The following is a 13147-nucleotide window of genomic DNA, read 5'->3' on the forward strand; positions in this document are numbered from 1 at the left end:
AATATAAGAAGAAAAAATATTTTTACCCCACTGTGTTGAAAACATTGTCTTGAAAAGAACTGGTATCAATTTTTGAAGCTTCAAGAATAAAGCATAAAGTAAAAATACAGCTTGTCAAAAAAACATAGTGTAGCTGTTTGTGATACTGCGATGAAATAAGAATTTCATGTTATTAAAGCAGATGACAGTTCAATCTAGTGAAAACAATGGCATTTGAAAAGTATTAGATCTATGTATATAAAATAAGCTTATATTAATATGCACACAGCATGAGTATACACACAAGTTAACATTTCAAGAGTTAACATCCTTGGCATTATTCACAATTGAAATTATAAAAGGCATTTTTGTGGTGGCTTTACAAATATTTTTAAATGACTATGTCACAGTCATGTCATGTTGTTTTATATATCGCAAAGATAGTCATTTGGCACAGCATGAATCAAAGTGTTATTGCTAGGTCTACTACAATATGGCATCATTTGTTCAAAGTCCTTCATTTAAGTGGTGTTTTAGAAGAAAGAGTCACAAACTTCAGATTTAAAAGGCTTGACTCTGAACCCTAATTCTGCTCTTCAAAGCTGCGTGACTTTAAGCAACAGGGCTAACTTCTCTGTACCACTTTCCCTGCTATAAAATGGTCAATAATATTTGTCTTTCAGATTTATTGTGAGGGTTAAAGCAAATATGATGGCACGTTACTGGTCACATACTGGCACATTACTGGCCACATTGTCACATTTGGGGGATTTCAGGTCCACTACTTCTTTTCCCTCCCACACGAGCTCATGGGAGGAGGAAACTATCAGAAAACAAGGCAATAATAGTGATCTTTGAGATGCACAATTGGTTTACAATGTTAAATTATAGGTTATTTTTCCAGAGTAGGAACAGAAATACTAAAATCTCTTTCAAATGCTTTTGAGCTTTGAGGAATCTTGGAGAAAATTACCAGTGACATTGTGTCTGTTAATAATGTAATTAAGCATGTCACTGACAAACCATAAACACATATGTTCAATCTTAGATAACCAGTATAAGGACAAGAAGTGTGCTATAGAGTCTGTATTTTTTCTGCAATGAGTTCACTATACATATACTTTAAAGAACTTCTGCAATAGTAGATACCTGGCAGATAATTTGGGATTCTTGTGTTTCCCATGCATCAACATGACATTGCTGAGAGTTTCATGTTTTTCTTTTTCTATGCCTGGGACATAGAAACATGGTCAGCACTGAATTGCAGAAAACAGTTCAAATTAAACAGCACCAATCATGTCCCTGGTATATATAGTGAACACTGTATATGATATTTCCATGATTCTTACAAAAATTCTGTGAGGTATCAATTTTCCATTTTGGGTGAAGAAAGTAAAGTACAAAAAATAAGTAACATGCATGAAGTTATACAATTAATAATAGAAATGGGAAGTAAACATGAGTATACATGGATCCAAAGGGCACAGGGAAAGATTATCCAGAAAAAGCATTTCAATAATTTACTCAAAACCATATAGTTATTAATTTTAAAGAAAAGATGGCAACTGAAATGCCCTTTGTAAGATGCCAGGAATTAGTTGCATGTAACCATAAATTATGCAATCACATATTAAATGCATATGGTGTACAAGTCACATGTCCCTCTATAAGGAATATCTACATTATTAGTGGTTAAATACAGACAATAGGTAACCATAATAGTAATTATAATGAGGAATGAAATCTGCTAAAACAGACAATAAATGGATTTCTATGAAAATCCAGATGAGGAGCCAAGTAAATATTTCTAAGGAAATACAGTAAGGCTTCCCAGAAAAAGTAACATTTATATCAGATCTTAAAGACATAAAACACATATAAATATGCTTTATTTTAAAAGATAGATAATATAAAGCATATATGGTTTTGCTTTTTAAAAAAATTTTGTAGAGAAAAAATATTTTTTAAAAAGCAAAACTGAAGTTTTTTGCTAAAGATTAGAGAAAGGCATGTGCAGAGATTTAGAGGTAGTTTAATTAAAATATTACATTGGTTATGGCCACATGAAAAGATGTTGGCATTAATCTCACCATATGTAAGATGGGATAAAATTTTTAAAATAAAAATACGAATTTTAAGCCACTAGAAAATCAACCCAAGCAGGCAACAATTTTATAACTGTTTATTCATAGAACACTGCTGCATCAGAGCAGAAAGTGAGTTTGTGATCTTCTTGCCCAAGGACACTCTCACCCCTTAGAAAATAGGCGACAAAGACCTATAGTTTTAGTGGTAGAGATAGGGGACTTAGTTCAGAGAGGAGAAGAACAGCTAGAAATTTAAAGGGACAATTTTGGAAGAAAAAAAGGCACAGATAGGCTGAGTTAAGAAACTCCCCACACATTTCTCTCTGCTGAAATATATATGCCACCAGAAGATCCTAGAGAGCCTGAAAAAATTAAAACACTAGTGATATTTTTGAATTTTTAACAACTTTAGACGTTTCCCTCAACCTAACCACAAGTCATGCAGTAAAGAATAAGCTTTACTGGATTCTAGTATCTAACTATAATCTCCACTCAAACAAAGCATTGACTTACTGATAAATTGAGAACAAGAGATATTTCCAGAGAACCACACTAAACTATGCATCCCATGACGGAGATAATGTTCACAGTTTGAGTTGAGACAAGCTGATTCCCTTCTAAAGCAAAAAATAAACAAACTTCTGAAGAACAAAACAAAATCAAGAGTTGCTACAATGTATTATCTACAATGCTCATACAATGTTTAATGACTAGTAAATTTACCAAGAAATTACTAGACAATAAAAAAATTGATACAAATGCAAGGGTTTAAAAAAGTCAATCGAAGTTGATTCCAACTTAGAGTTAGGAGAAAAATACTTTGAAGCAGCTTTTATTAATACTTCAAAGAACTAACAGTAAATATACAAAAAATAATCAAGTTAGGAATCTCAAACAGAAGTTGTGGATATAAATGTGATGTCAGTAAGATGGCCAAATAGAAGAGTCACCCAGTATTACTAACCTTAAAAAAATACAACTAGAAACGATTCAAAAAAAAGAATACCAGCCTAAATACACCAGAACTTTAAAGGGAAGTCTAATTGAGAGAAGTTACAACCAGTAAAAAAATAATCATTTCAGTCTGTGCCAACCCCTCCTGTAACCTGGCATAATGCCACTCACAGATAATATTCTTAGACTTATGGTTGCCAAGGTGAGAGGAGGAAATTGGAGTAGATGTTCCATCTCCCTGCTTGTTTAGGAATCTTCATGGTAAGGTCACTCCCATACCATCCCACAGGAGCCACTGAGAATGCAAGGAGGTCTAGACTACCTGGGATGAATTGGGGACAAAGAGAAGGATGCTGATCACAGTGACCGGTATGCAGATCTTGGTGGTTACTCAACACTTCAATCAGCAGGGAAACCATGTTGAAAATACTAGCTGATATCAAGGCACTTCAGGGGACACAATTTAAATGGAGGCCCAAACTCCTAGCTAGATTTTTCACAAATCTCAGAAGCTCTGGTGGAGCCTTCCCTTGGTTTGGAAACAAAATTGTGGAATTAAGTTCTGGTGCCTGCTTAACGCTTCTCCAGACTGGGAAACAATGGCAGGGAAGCAATATAGTTCAGGACAGTAATTAAGCTCTGGTGCTCACTTTAAGTCTTCCCTGGACAAAGATATGATGACAAGACAATGATTCAGCTCCAGTGCAGTGATTTAGTTCTGGTGATCACTATAAGTTTTTCCAGAATGGAAAACAGTAAAGGCCAGCATTTATGCTCTGATACTAGAAAGTAAACGTCTAACATCACCAAAGAACACTTGCAAAAACTGAAAGAGATGGCTGTCTCTACAAATGGGCTGTCATCAATGTAAAAATGCAAGAATTGTGAAAAGTCAGGGAAATATGACAACACCAAAAGAAACAAGAAACACCACCAAGAGCTCCAATAATGAACTCAGAAGAACTGAAGATCTGTGAAATTTCTAACAGTGAAATCAGAATCATCCTCTGAAAGATCAGAAAATCATTTTTAAAAAATGGATGAAAAAGTAAATAAAATTTTAAAGTCAATTCAGGATGAAAGTGAGAAATTCAACAGAGAAATAAATTAAAAACAAATCCCAAAGAAAATCTTAGAAATAAGTAATACAAGAGCTTAAATAAAAACCTCATTAGAAAGACTTGATCAAACAGGAATTAATTAGCAAGCTTATAGACAAAACATATAAAATTATCTAATCAGAGAAAAAAAGAATTAAAAACAATGAAAAAGGCATACAAAATTTATGGGACACCATCAAGTAAACTAATTTCCATGTAATTGGAATTCCTTAAGAAGATTAAAATAGAAAAAGCTTGAAAAGCATATTTAAGGAAATAACAAACATATTTTAAATCTAGAAAAAGAAGAGGGAGACAAAATCACCCACACATAGGGATCCCAGAAATCACCAATTACTTTCAACACAAAGAAGAATTACCCAAGTTATGTCATAATCAAATTAGCAAATCCAAACATTAAAAAAAAATTCTGTGCAGCAGGAGAAAAGAAACTAACACAAGAAACGGAGTCATTGTACGGCTTTCAACAGATTACTTAGCAGAAGACTTGCAGACCAGAGGAGAGTAAGATGCTGTATTCAAACTACTGAAGGAAATAAAAACCTGCTTACCAAGAATACTGTAGCCCAGCAAAGCTGTTATTTAAACATGAAGGACAGATACTTTTCCAGATAAACAAAAGCTGAAGGAATTGACCAAACTAGATATCTCATACAATAATTTAAAGGGACTTCTTCAATCTAAAAATAATGGATGCTACCAGGTAACACACAAAAAATCTGAAGGTATAAAACTCACTAGTAAAATAAGAAAGCAGAGACATTCATAATATTCTAATACTGTAATTTTGGTAAGTAAAACACATATCAAACTGTAAAGACCAAAAGCAAAACCATTGAAAACAACATAACTACAATAATTTCTTAAGAGATAGGCAACACAAAAAAAGTAAAATGAAGCAACAAAAGTCAAAATATAGGGCTGTAGTATTAAAAGTGTAGGATTTGCTTTCGATACTTTTCTTTGAGATCAAAGTTGTTGATAGTTTCAAATAACCTGTTATAAGATACTCTTTGTAAGCCACATGGTAACCACAAAAAAATCCTATAATAGATAAAGTAAACATAAATAGCATGGAATCAAACATATTACTAGAGAAAATCACTTAACCTTAACCACAAAGGAGGATAATAATAGAGAAAAAAGTGAATTAAGAATCTACCAAAAAATTCCCACAGAAAACAAATTACAAGATGGCAATAGTAAACTCTTATCAATAAGAACCTTGAATAGAAGTGGATGGTATTAACCAATTAAAAGTTATAGAGTGGCTGAAAGGATTAAAAAAATAAGACCAAACAGTTGCTGTCTTCAAGAATATCACCTCATCTATAAAGACATGCAAAGCCAAAAAATGTAGGTATGGCAAAAGCTATTCAACGCAAATGGAAAGGGAAAAAGAGCAGGAGTGGCTATACTTATATCAGCTAAAATAGACTTTAAGTCAAGAAATGTGAAATCACAAACTACTTCAGCCATTGTGGAAAACGGTTTGGCGATTTCTCAAAGAATTTAAAACAGAACTAATATTTGATCAAAAAATGTCACTACTGGGTATATACCCCCCAAAAATAATTCATTCTATCAAACAGACACACACATGACATTTGTGTTCATTGCAGTACTCTTCACAATAGCAAAGACATGAGATAAACCAAGGTGCCCATCAACAGTAGATTGGGTAAAGAAAATGAGTTGCATATACACCATAAAATACTAGGCAGCCATTAAAACAAACAAACAAACAACAACAACAATAAAAAACAAAAATCATGTCCCTTGCAGCAACATGGATATAGATGGAGATTGTTCTCAGCTTTTTTGGTTGGTTGGCCATTTATAACTGATTCCATTTTGAAGCTTGTTATTGGTTTAAGGAATCCATTTCTTCCTGGCTCAGTCTTGAGAGGGTGTATGTGTCCAGGAATTTATTCATTTTTCTAGAATTTCCAGTTTATGTGCATAGAAGTGTTCATAATATTCCCTGATAGTTATTTATATTTCTGTGAGGTCAGTGGTAGTATCCTTTGTTGTTTCTAATTGTGTTTATTTTCTTTTATTCTTTATTAGTCTAGTTAGTAGTCTATTTCATTAATTTTTTCAAAAAACTAACTCCTGGATCCATTGATTTTTTGAATGGTATTTTGTTTTCCAATCTCCTTCAGTTCAGCTCTGATTTTGATTATTTCTTGTCTTCTGCTAGATTTGTGATGTTAGGTTGTTAAGTTGAGATAGTTCTACTTTTTTTTTTTTTTTTTTTTGAGATGGAGTCTCGCTGTGTCACCCAGGCTGGAGTTCAGTGGCGCAATCTCAGCTCACTGCAACCTCTGCCTCCTGGGTTTAAGTGATTCTCGTGCCTCAGCCTCCTGAGTAGCTGAGATTACAGGTGCCTGCCACCATGCCCGGCTAATTTTTGTATTTTTAGTAGAGATGAGGTTTCACCATGTTGGCCAGCCTGGTTTCAAACTCGTGACCTCAGGTGATCCACCCACCTTGGCCTCCCAAATTGCTGGGATTAATATACAATTATGTTATTCTTGAGTATAATCACCCTATTGTGCTATGAAATAGTAGGTCTTATCCATTCTTTCTATTTTTTTGCACCCAGTAACTATCCCTTTGTCCCTCCCAACAAACCATTACCCTTCCCAGCCTCTTATAACCATCCTTCTACTCTCTATGATCATAAGTTTAATAGATTTTATTTTTAGATCTCACAAATATTGGGATCATTCAATGTTTGTCTTTTTGTGTCTGGTTTATTTCACTTAACATAATGATCTCCAGTTCCATCCATGTTGTTGCTAATGACTGGATCTCATTCTTTTTTTTAATCACTGAATAGTACTCCATTGTGTATATGAACCACATTTCCTTTAGTCATTCAGCTGTCAATGGACATTTAGGTTGTTTCTAAATCTTCTCTATTGTTAACAGTGCTGCAACATACATAGGAGTGTATACATCTCTTTGATAAATTGATTTTATAAAATTATTTGGGGTATATACCCAGTAGTGGGATTGGTAGATCATATGATAGCTTAAGTTTTAATTTTTTGAGGAACCTCCAAACTGTTCTCCATAGCGGTTGTACTAATTTATATTCCCATTAACAGTGTAGAAGAGTTATCTTTTCTCCACACCCTCACCAGCATTTGTTATTGCCTGTCTTTTGGATAAAATCATTTTAACTAGGGTGAGAGGATAACTCATTGTAGTTTTGATTTGCATTTCTCTCATTATCCATGATGTTGAGCACCTTTTCATATGCCTGTTTGGCTTTTGTATGTCTTCTTTTGAGAAATATCTATGTAAACCTTTCGACAATGTTTTGATCAGACTATTAGGTTTTTTTTTTCCAATAGAGTTGTTTGAGCTTCTTATACATATTCTTGTTATTAACCCATTGTCAGAGGGGTAGTTGTAGTTTGCAAATATTTTCTCCCATTTTGTGGGTTGTCTCTCCACTTTGTTGATTGTATCCTTTGTTGTGCAAAAGTATCTTAACTAGATGTGATCCCATTTGTCCATGTTTGCTTTTGTTGCCTGTGCTTGTGCAGTATTACCCAAAAAATATTTGCACAGACCAGTATCATGAATATTTTTACAATGTTTTCTGGTGGTAGTTTCATAGTTTGAGGTCTTAGAATTAAGTCTCAGGAGCTCTTGTAAGACATATCTGGAGGTGATGAATTCCCTCAGCATTTGCTTATCTAAAATGTACTTTATTTCTCCTTCATTTATGAAGCTTAGTTCATCCAGATATGAAATTCTGGGTTGTAATTTCTTTTTAATAAGAATGTTGAATACTGGCCCCAATCTTTTCTGGCTTGTAGGGTTTCTGCTGAGGGATTTGCTGTTAGCCAGGTGGGCTTCCCTTCGTAGGTGACCTGACCTTTCTTTCTAGTTGCCTTTAACATTTTTTCTTTCATTTCAACATTGAAGAATTTGATGTATGTGTCTTGGGGTTGATCTTCTTGTGTAGTGTCTTACTGGTGTTCTCTGAATTTCCTGAATTTGAATATTGGCCTCTCTAGCTAGGTTGGGGAAGTTCTCAAGAATGATATTCTAAAATACGTTTTCCAAGTTGCTTACACTCTCCCTATCTCTTTCAGGTACATCAGTGAGTCATAGATTTGCTCTCTACATAATCCCACATTTATCAGAGGTTTTGTTCATTCATTTTCATTACTTTTTTCTGTATTCTTGTCTGATGGTCTTATTGCAGTAAGCCAGTCTTCAAGCTCTGAGATTCTTTCCTTCATGTGGTGTATTCTGCTGTTAATACTTGTGATTGTATTATGAAATTCTTGTAGCTTGTTTTTCAGTTCTATCTTGTTGGTTGCATTACTTTCTATGCTGGCTACTTTGTCTGTCAGCTCCTGCATTGTTTTATTGTGATTTTAGCGCCCTTGGATTGGCTTTCAACATACTCTTGCATCTCAGTGATCTTTGTTCCTAACCATATTCTGAATTCTATTTCTGTCATTTCAGCCATCTCAGCCTGGTTCAGAGCCCTTGCTGGAGAGGTGGTGCAGTTTTTGGCAGGAAGGAAGGCATTCTGGCTTTTTGAGTTGTCAAGGTTCTTGTGGTTATTCTTTCTCATCTTTGTGGGCTTATGTTCCTTCCATCTTTACAGTTGCTGACCTTTGCATGTTATACATATATAACATATATATATATTTTATTATATATATACATATATTTTATTTATATATATATATATATAAACCCTATTTGATGACCTCACAGGTTTGATTGTGGTATAAGGTGGATTTAGTCAAATGGCTTTGTTTCTGGAAGATTCCATGTGGCCGGCGCTCAATTTCTATCTCCTGAACTGCGTGGTCTAACTCTGGGACTTGTATTGTGCCTGGACTTTGTTCTCTGGTTTCTCAAGGTTAGGAATCCACGGTGCTACGGGCGCTGATGTGCTCCTGAACTAGGTCACTACACTCCAATGGGTGGTCTCAGCCAAAGCATTTATAGTGTGGTGACAGCGGGACTCCTCCTCATTTGCATGTGCCAGCAGCAGCCATTGCGCATGGCAGGGTGCATGCTCCTTGGCTGTGGCAGGGTGCTAGTGGGGGCCGGGGGGCCCTGTCTCCACGGAGGCACTCACCACAGCAGAAGAAATGTGGCTTTAGGGGAGATGGGGGGTGGGTGCCCCTCCTGAGAACTGCGTGCATGGTCATGCTGGTGATGGTTTTGGCATCAGGCGGGCCACTGAAGGGTGCAGGTCTGTGTGCTTTTTCTGTGTGCCACAGGCAGGGGTGGTCACTCAGGGCAGAGGGAGGGTCCGCTGTTCTCTGTGCATAATTTCACTCCCATGGCTGGGAGGGGCACTGGCAGGAACGGAACAGGGCTGGCTGGCTCTGTGCCTGCCAAAGCTCTGAGTGTGATCGTGTGGTGCTGGGGCGGGGAGGTCGACTACACTCCCACTGCAGCAGTGGCGAGGCAGAGTGCTCACACACGTGCGCTGGCAGGGCAAAGAAGGCAAAACCCACTCCTGTGCACATGCCCCGGCAAAGCTGTATGATAGCTGCTGTGGGCCGGGGGAAGCTGCTGTGTAGGGAGGAAGTGGGTGGGCTGGTGCATGGTTGTGAGGGCCGCTTGCTGAAGCTCTCTGCCTGTCAGGCATGGTCCCCTGGCACAGAAGCTATGATGCAGGCCCCCAGGGCACCTGAGGCTGCTCTGCAAGCAGGCAACCAGGCTGGGGCCACCGGAGAGGCCAGCAGACCAAGGAGTCCTCAGGTCAGACTGGCCCCTTCTGATGGGCAAGACTGCCCTCCAGAGTTCAGTTGCAATAGCTCCTCTAGAGCTAAAGTTTCTTAAGGGAGCCAGGGGGGCCCAGAGGAATCGCCATCCCTGGCTGTGCTCCACTACAGAGGCTCTGGCTCCAAACCCGCTGGGCTCCTTCCATTCCTCTAAATAGTATTCCCTTCCAACTCTACGTCCCTGGTGGCACAGGGGTCTCCTCCTTCCTGAATTCCAGAGGCCTGTAGCGAGAGCAGGTAGCTCCTTGCCAGTTCTCCTTGCTAGAATTCATCCATTCTTTCAGACTCATTGGGATATTTATGACTTAATCTTATATTTAGAAAAACCTAAAGATCCCACCAAAGTCTGGTAGAAATAATTTTTAGGCTGGGAGCAATGGCTCATGCCTGTAATCCCAGCATTCTGGGAGGCTGAGGCCGGCGGATCAAGAGGTCAGGAGTTCCAGAGCAGCCTGAACAAATGGGGTGAAACCCTGTCTCTACTAAAAATACAAAAATTAGCCGGGCGTGGTGGTGCGCCCGTAGTCCCAGCTACTCAGGAGGCTGAGGCAGGAGATTCGCTTGAACCCGGGAGTCAGAGATCACGGAGCGGAGATTGCACTATTGCACTCCAGCCTGGGACTGGACTCTGTCTTAAAATAATAATAATAATAATAATAATAATTTTTAAAAAGTAAACGTTCAGATTATAAAATCAATTTACAAAATCAGTAACATTTGTATACACCAACAGCGATTAATCTGAAAAAAAATCAAGGAAGAAATTCAATTTACAAATAGCTGCAAAAATAACTAAATAAACTACCTAGGAATAAATGTAATAAAAGAAGTGAAAATCTATACAATAAAACTATTAAATACTGATAAAAAATGAAAAGAACACAAAAAAAGGAGAGATATCCTATGTTCATGGTTTGGAAGAATTAATATTGTTAATAACTTTCATACTACCCAAAGTGGTCTACAGATCGAATGCAATACCTATGAAAATACCAATGACAATCTTCACAGAAATAGGAAAGCAATACTAAAATTTATATGAAGTCACAGAGAACCCTGAATAGCCTAGGAATTTTCAGCAAAAATAACAAAACTGGAGGCATCACACTATCTGATGTCAAGGTATACTACAAACTATAGTAACCAAAGCAGCATGATACTTGCAAAAAAACAAACACATAACCCAATTGAACTGAATATAGAACACAGAAATAAATTCACACACTTACAACCAACTAATGTTTGACAACAGTGCCAAGAACATACAGTGGGGAAAGAATAGCCTCTTCAACAAATTGCGCTAAAAAAGCTGGATATCCACATGTAGAGGAATGAAACGACTCCTATCTCTTGCCATATACAAAAATCACATCAAAACTTATGTAAGCCTTAAATGTAAGACCTGGAATTACAAAAATAGTAGAATAAAACATTGGAAATGTAGAAGAAATATTGGAAATGGAATGGAATAATGGAAATATTGGAAGTAGTATAAGAAAATTGGAAATGGTTCAGGACGTCGATTTACACAAGGATATTTTCAGTAAGGCAATAAAAATCAAACAATAGACAGAATTTCATCATGCCAAAATATTTCTGAACTTCATCAGAAACCTCTGAATTTCATCATGCCAAAAATATTCTGAACAGCAAAGAAACAGTCAATAGAATAAAGATACAGCCTGCAGAATGAAAGAAAAGATTTATCTGACAATAGATTAATGACCAAAATGTTATTTTAAAAAATCAAACAACTCAATAGAAAAAAAATCCCACATAATCTGTTTTAAAAAATGGACAGAATATCTGAATAGACATTTATCAAAAGAAGACACGCAAATGGCTAATAGGCACTTGAAAAAATGCTTAACATAATTAACCATCAGCAAAATGCCAATCTATACTACAAAACTATAAAATCAACAAATCAAAATCACAATGAGATATCAAAGGATAATAAAGATATCAAACGAGGTAGTAAAATGGCTATTATCAAAAAGACAAAAAATAACAGATGCTTATGGGGATATGAAGAAAGGAAAACTCAGGTACACAGTTGGTGGAAATGAAAATTAGTACAGCCACTCTAGAAAAAAGTGTGGAGTTTTTATTAAAAAATTAAAAATATACCTGCCATGTGAACCAGAACTCACATTGCCATATATATGTATGTATCTCAAATGTGTGTGTATATATACACAAATGTGTGTGTGTGTATATATATATACACACAAATGTGTGTGTGTATATATATACACACAAATGTGTGTGTGTATATATATACACACAAATGTGTGTGTGTGTATATATATACACACAAATGTGTGTGTGTGTATATATATATACACAAATGTGTGTGTGTGTATATATATATACACAAATGTGTGTGTGTGTATATATATATACACAAATGTGTGTGTGTGTATATATATACACAAATGTGTGTGTGTATATATATACACAAATGTGTGTGTGTGTATATACACACACAAATATATGTATCTCAAGTGTATTTATATATATACAAATAAAAAATCAGTATGTTAAAGAGATATCTGCATTTTGATGTTTATAGTAATACTTTTCACAATAACGAAGAGATGAAATTAAAGTAAGTGCCCATTAACAGAAAAATGAATAAAGAGAATGTATTATATATGGAATATAATTCAATCACAAAAAAAGAATGAAATTCTGTCATTTGCAGCAACATGGATGGAACTGGGGGTCATCATGTTAAATGAAATAAGCCAGGAATAAAATGACAAATTTCACATGTTATCATTGATATGTAGGAGCTAAAGAGTTGATTTCATCGAAGTAGAGAATATAATGATGATTACCAGAGTCTGGGAAAGTTTCAGGGAGGAGAGGGATGAAAAGAGGTTGGTTAATGAGTAAAAAAACAGAATTAGATAGAGGTAATAAATTTTAGTGTTCAGTAGCAGCGTAGAATGACTATAGCTAAGAATAATTTATTGTATATTTCAAAATAGCTAGAAGAATTGAAATGTTCACATCACAAAGAAATAACAAATGTTTGAGGCACTGAATATCTCAATTACCCTGATTTGATCATTACATGTTGTATACATGCATCAATATAACACATGTAACTCATAAATACATGTACTCATTGTGTATCAACATTTTTTTAAATTCTGAGATAATATACAATAATTGAAATGAAAATTTCACTAAATGACTCAAAAGCAGAATTGATAAGGCA

At 35.8% G+C, this 13147-nt stretch overlaps 1 long non-coding RNA gene across 2 annotated transcripts in view; it reads left to right on the forward strand.

Annotated features, from left to right (window-relative positions):
* The window catches only part of LOC134738522 (uncharacterized), a 68327-nt gene that overhangs the window by 32106 nt on the left and 23074 nt on the right, over positions 1-13147 (forward strand). The window lies entirely within an intron of this gene.

Source organism: Pongo pygmaeus, chromosome 1 (genome assembly GCF_028885625.2).
Source record: "Pongo pygmaeus isolate AG05252 chromosome 1, NHGRI_mPonPyg2-v2.0_pri, whole genome shotgun sequence".
Classification (NCBI taxonomy): Eukaryota; Metazoa; Chordata; class Mammalia; order Primates; family Hominidae; genus Pongo; species Pongo pygmaeus.